Source organism: Oncorhynchus mykiss, chromosome 11, assembly GCF_057628025.1.
Source record: "Oncorhynchus mykiss isolate SJ-2025 chromosome 11, ASM5762802v1, whole genome shotgun sequence".
NCBI classification, from domain to species: Eukaryota; Metazoa; Chordata; class Actinopteri; order Salmoniformes; family Salmonidae; genus Oncorhynchus; species Oncorhynchus mykiss.
This window is the reverse complement of record NC_143032.1, coordinates 36775001-36780856: the sequence shown is the minus strand read 5'-3', so window position 1 is coordinate 36780856 and position 5856 is coordinate 36775001. Positions and strand designations below refer to the sequence as shown.

The 5856-nt window shown below is 41.2% G+C and overlaps 1 long non-coding RNA gene across 1 annotated transcript in view; it reads right to left on the bottom strand.

Annotated features, from left to right (window-relative positions):
- Window positions 1-354: 354 nt before the first annotated feature.
- Window positions 355-5856, bottom strand: part of LOC110536619 (uncharacterized) — a 48840-nt gene continuing 43338 nt past the window's right edge. Inside the window, exon 3 of the long non-coding RNA XR_016484298.1 lies at window positions 355-3320. This is a non-coding gene — a long non-coding RNA (uncharacterized LOC110536619). The remainder of the gene's footprint in view (window positions 3321-5856) is intronic.

The following is a 5856-nucleotide window of genomic DNA, read 5'->3' as shown; positions in this document are numbered from 1 at the left end:
GGGGCATGGGTGGGGTGGAATAAAATAATATGGTTAGAAACAATAACTGAATCAGTTTGAGTAATGTTTGAACAAACTAGTGTCTGCAACGCAATTTTTTAATTATGTCATTTAACTCTCATGTTTTATAAACATGTGCACAGGTGAGGGTGTGGTTTGTATGTGTTGTGTTGTAGCGTGACATAAGTATTTTGTGTGTAAGTGCATGTGATGTATGTATCTGTACATTCCCTCCAAGTCTAGCTAGAAGGTAGTTATGCAGAAAATCTAGGTTAAGCGTCAGTGTTTGGTTTTGTGTAATGAATGAGCTTCAGCTGCCCATGGAACAGCAAGAAAACACAGTCAAATGAGCTTCTGCAAAAGTGAGAGATTTATTCAGACTCAACCATTCTGCTCCAGACTCTTTCTGATTGACAAAAGACTGATTATTACAGATGGATGGAATGTGACAGCTACTGACAGCGACCGTCACAGGAGTACAAAGCATTCTGGACACAGAGAGGGGGGGGGGGGGGGGGGATAAAGGCAACAGCAGCATGGCCTCAACATATTTCAGCCTATACCATGAAAATACATGACTCCACTAAAGCCTTGTCAGTCCAACACAGACACGCAGACAGAGACATGGGGGTATGCTGGCACAAACACACACACACACACACACACACACCTGACCTCTCCATAAAACTTTACATTGCACAACTCATCATACGCTCTTTTAAATCCCTGTGTTCCGTTCCACTGAAAACTGACTTGTTTATTCATGCTAAGTGTAAAAGATTTAACTGTGAAAATGAAATACCTCATTTACATAAGTATTCACACCCCTGAGTCAATGTTAGAATTACATTTGGCAGCGATTACAGCTGTGAGTCTTTCTGGGTAAGTATAAGTGTTTTGCACACCCGGATTCGATCCAGCAACCTTCCTGTTACTAGCCCAACGCTCCTACCCGTCAAGCATTTCACTACACTCGCATTAACATCTAACTATTTGTACGTGACAAATAACATTTGATTTGATTAACCAGCCGCAAACAGGATGCATGTTCTGGAATATTTTTTATTCTGTACAGCCTTCTTTTCACTCCATCATTTAGGTTAGTTTTGTGGAGTAACTGCAATGTTGTTGATCTATCCTCAGTTTTCTCCTATCACATTTCTCCAACCATTAAACTCGAACGGTTTTAAAAAGTCACCATTGACCTCGTGATGAAATCCCTGAGTGGTTTCCTTCAGAAGGACTCCTGTATTTTTGTGGTGACTGGGTGTGTTGAGACAACATCCAAAGTGTAATTAATAATTTCACCATGCTCAAAGGGATATTCAATGTCTGCTTTTTTAAATTTTTACCCATCTACCAATAGGTGACTTTCTTTGCATGACATTGGAAAACCTCCCTGATCTTTGTGGTTGAATCGGTGTTTGAAATTCCCTGCTCAACTGAGGGACCTTACAAATAATTGTTTGTGTGGGGTACAGAGATGAGGTAGTCATTCAAAAATCATATTAAACACTATTATATTACACAGAGTGAGTCCATGCAAATCATGTGACTTTTTGCTCCTGAACTTATTTAGGCTTGCCATAAAGGGGTTGAATACTTGACTCAAGACATATCAGCTTTTCATTTATTCATCTGTAAAAATGTAAAAAAATATTCCACTTTGACATTCCGTTACAGAAAAACAACATGAATTTCATGTGATCACATGATATTATGTGAAGTTACTGTAATGTGATAACATGTCACAACATGTAAAAGCAACCTGTGATAACATGAAACTACACATGTGAAAACAATCTCATGTTAAATAAATGTGACAACATGGGGTTAACAAATTTCAATGTTTTTCAAATGTGAAAATTGTCACGCCCTGGTCTTAGTATTTTGTGTTTTCTTTATTATTTCGGTCAGGCCAGGGTGTGACATGGGTTATTTATGTGGTGTGTTTTGTCTTGGGTTTTTTGTAGGTATTGGGATTGTGGTTAGTGGGGTTGTCTAGAAAAGTATATGGTTGCCTGGAGTGGTTCTCAATCAGAGGCAGGTGTTTATCGTTGTCTCTGATTGGGAACCATATTTAGGCAGCCATATTCTTTGAGTGTTTTGTGGGTGATTGTTCCTGTCTCAGTGTTTGTTTGCACCAGATAAGGCTGTTTAGGTTTTCACGGTATGTTTATTGTTTTTGTATTGTTCATCTTTTATTAAACATGTACTGAAATAACCACGCTGCATTTTGGTCCGCCTCTCCTTCGGAAGAAAACCGTAACAAAAATGCTATTTCACATGTCAGAATTCGATTTTCACACATGAGTTTTGTTAAGTGTAAAAATGCACATGTAAGAATTAGATTTAATTCAAGTGTGAGGTGAAAAGGTGTTAATATTAAATGCAATATTTGAAACTGACCTGTTTTCACATGTGAAAATTGTGAAATTTTACAATTGTATTTTTTGTAAGGGAAGTAATTAAGTGGTATGGGGGTTTTAAGCTAAGAGATGCACTGTTCAGCTAAAATAATGTAAACATCTTTAATCAATATAATTACATTTGACATGATCACTTAGTATTGACTTTTCAATATTACCTCACCTGGGATTTGAACTCAACCTCGGGATTTAGCAAAATAGGGACATCTGCACATCTATTTTAGTTACCATCTAATGTTTAAATTGACTTATTTCAGCAACTTGAGGGGTTTTCTATACAGTTGTCTAATGTTGGTGGGCAATATTCTATTTTAATGTTACTCCTGAATCACTTTGATCATCAAATCAAATTGATTTATATAGCCCTTCTTACATCAGCTGATATCTCAAAGTGCTGTACAGAAACCCAGCCTAAAACACCAAACAGCAAGCAATGCAGGTGTAGAAGCACGGTGGCTAGGAAAAACTCCCTAGAAAGGTAAACGTAGGAAGAAACCTAGAGAGGAACCAGGCTATGAGGGGTGGCCAGTCCTCTTCTGGCTGTGCCGGGTGGAGATTATAACAGAACATGGCCAAGCTGTTCAAATATTAATAAATGACCAGCATGGTCAAATAATAATTGCAGTAGTTGTCGAGGGTGCAACAAGTCAGCACCTCAGGAGTAAATGTCAGTTGGCTTTTCATAGCCGATCATTGAGAGTATTTCTACCACGCCTGCTGTCTCTAGAGAGTTGAAAACAGCAGGTCTGGGACAGGTAGCACGTCCAGTGAACAGGTCAGGGTTCCATAACCACAGGCAGAACAGTTGAAACTGGAGAAGCAGCACGGCCAGTTGGACTGGGGACAGCAAGGAGCCATCATGCCGGGTAGTCCTGAGGCAGGGTCCTAGGGCTTAGGTCCGCCGAGAGAGAGAAAGAGAATTAGAGAGAGCAAACTCAAATTCACACAGGACACTGGATAAGACAGGAGATTCAGATAACAGACTGACCCTAGCCCCCCGACAATCTACTGCAGCATAAATACTGGAGGGGTCAGGAGACACTGTGGGCCCATCCGATGATACCCCCGGACAGGGCCAAACAGGAAGGATATAACCCCACCCACTTCGCCAAAGCACTGCCCCCACACCACTGCAGGGATATCTTCAACCACCAACTTACTATCCTGAGACAAGGCCGAGTATAGCCCACAAAGATCTCCGCCATGGCACAACCCAAAGGGGGGCGCAACCCAGACAGGAAGATCACGTCAGTGACTCAACCCACTCAAGTGATGCACCCCTCCTAGGGAGGGCATGGAAGAGCACCAGTAAGCCAGTGGCTCAACCCCTGTAATAGGGTTAGAGGCAGAGAATCCCAGTGGAGAGAGGGGAACCAGCCAGGCAGAGACGGCAAGGGCGGTTCATTGCTCCAGAGCCTTTCCGTTCACCTTCACACTCCTGGGCCAGACTACACTCAATCATGTGACCTACTGAAGAGATGAGTCTTCAGTAAAGACTTAAAGCTTGAGACCGAGTCTGCATCTCTCACATGGGTAGGCAAACCATTCCATAAAAATGGAGCTCTATAGGAGTAAGCCCTGCCTCCAGCTGTTTGCTTAAATTCTAGGGACAATTAGGAGGCCTGCGTCTTGTGACCGGAGCGTACGTGTAGGTATGTACGGCAGGACCAAATCGGAAAGATAGGTAGGGGCAAGCCCATGTAATGCTTTGTGGGTTAGCAGTAAAACCTTGAAATCAGCCCTTGCCTTAACAGGAAGCCAGTGTAGGGAGGCTAGCACTGGAGTAATATGATCAAATTGGTTGGTTCTAGTCAGGATTCTAGCAGCCGTATTTAGCACTAACTGACGTTTATTTAGTGCTTTATCCGGATAGACGGAAAGTAGACTGCATTATAGTAGTCTAACTGAGAAGTAACAAAAGCATGGCTGCATGGACAAAGTTTCTGATTTTTGCAATGTTACGTAGATGGAAAAAAGCTGTCCTTGAAACAGTCTTGATATGTTCGTCAAAAGAGAGATTAGGGTCCAGAGTAATGCCGAGGTCCTTCACAGTTTTATTTGAGACGACTGTACCATTATCAAGATTGTCTGATTCAACAGAATATCTCTATGTTTCTTGGGACATAGAACAAGCATCTCCGTTTTGTCCGAATTTAAAATTAGAAAGTTTACAGCCATTCACTTCCTTATTTCTGAAACACAGGCTTCGAGCGAGGACAATTTTGGGGCTTCACCATGTTTCATTGAATTGTACAGCTGTGTGTTGTCCGCCTAGCAGTGAAAGTTAACATTATGTTTTCGAATTACATCCCCAAGAGGTCAAATATATAGTGAAAACAATAGTGGTCCTAAAACGGAACTTTGAAGAACACCGAAATTTACAGTTGATTTGTCAGAGGTCAAAACATTGACAGAGACAAACTGATATCTTTCCGACAGATAAGATCCAAACCAGGCCAGAACTTATCCGTGTATACCAATTTGGGTTTCCAATCTCTCCAAAAGAAAGTGTTGCTTTTGATACCATCGATCACCACAAAGGTATAGGAGCACGAGGACAGATGCAGAGCCTCGGTCTGACGCCATTAAAAGGTAATTTACCACCTTCACAAGTGCAGTCTCAGTGCTATGATGGGGTCTAAAACCAGACTGAAGCATTTAATATACATTGGTTTGACTTCAGGAAGGCAGCGAGTTGCTGCGCAACAGCTTCTAAAATCTTTGAGAGGAATGGAAGATTCGATATAGGCCGATAGTTTAAAAAATATTTTCTGGGTCAAGGTTTGGCTTTTTCAAGAGAGGCTTTATTACTGCCACTTTTGGTGAGTTTGGTACACATCGAGTGGATAGAGAGCCGTTTATTATGTTCAACATAGGAGGGCCAAGCATAGGAAACAGCTCTTTCAGTAGTTTAGTTGGAATAGGGTCCAGTATGCAGCTTGAAGGTTTAGAGGCCATGATTATTTTCATAATTGTGTCAAGTGATATAGTACTAAAACACTTGAAGTTCTCTCTTGATCCTAGGTCCTGGCAGAGTTGTGCAGACTCAGGACAGCTGAGCTATGGAGGAATGGGCAGATTTAAAGAGAAGTCCGTAATTTGCTTTCTAATTATCATGATCTTTTCCTCAAAGAAGTTCATTAATTTATTACTGCTGAAGTGAAAGCCATCCTCTCTTGGGGAATGCTGCTTTTTAGTTAGCTTTGCGACAGTATCAAAAATAAATTTAGGATTGACTGACCTTCATGTCTTAATGTAATGATGGACTGTCATATCTCTTTGCTTTTTTGAGGTGTTCTTGCCATAATATCGACGTGGTCTTTTACCAAATAGGGCTATCTTCTGTATACCACCCCTAACTTGTCACAACACAACACACGCATTAAGAAGGAAAGAAATAACACAAATTCACTTAAGGCACACGTGT